A 686-nucleotide genomic window follows, 5' to 3' on the forward strand; every position below is an offset into this window, starting at 1 on the left:
TGGCTGTACACCGCCCTGAGTCCTTCGGGAGAAGGGCGGTATAGAAATAAAATTATTATTATTATTATTATTATTATTATTATTATTATTATTATTATTATTATTATTATTATTTAGCTGATGCTTAAAAGCATAAAGGGAAATTTCTGGTGATAGCTTTTTGAAGTTTCATTACCAACAGGGATTTCTCTTTTCTAGCATATTGGACTTTCAGTTACAGTATTTAAATATTGAAACATGACGATACTAGATACTGATTCACAAACAACTTTAATAAACCAGTTTAAATTTGATACAGAAACGAAATCTAAAGTTGGAATAATAATAAAATTATACTTTTTCATCTGTTTTGCAGTTTACTTAAAACAAATTAGATTGTTAATTTATGAGATTGGTTTATACAGTTGAACTTGCATGATGAAATAGAGTTGTTTTATATATGAGTTAAAAATATTTTGTCATAACCTCACACTAATTTCATATGTGACATTTTTCATATGTGACATTTTTCATATGTGAAAAATGTCTTTGTATAAGAAATTATATAAGGGACATAACATTAGTGAATTCCAATTACGGTAGCTTTAAAAAAAGATGCAAGATACAACAGTACTGATTTAACTAAACAAATGTGACATTTGAATGTTGATGTGTATTTATGTAATTGTTACAGCATTTAGAAAATC

Source organism: Pituophis catenifer, unplaced genomic scaffold (assembly GCF_029215685.1).
Source record: "Pituophis catenifer annectens isolate HBS135680 unplaced genomic scaffold, rPitCat1.0.hap2 SCAF_7, whole genome shotgun sequence".
Lineage (NCBI taxonomy): Eukaryota > Metazoa > Chordata > Lepidosauria > Squamata > Colubridae > Pituophis > Pituophis catenifer.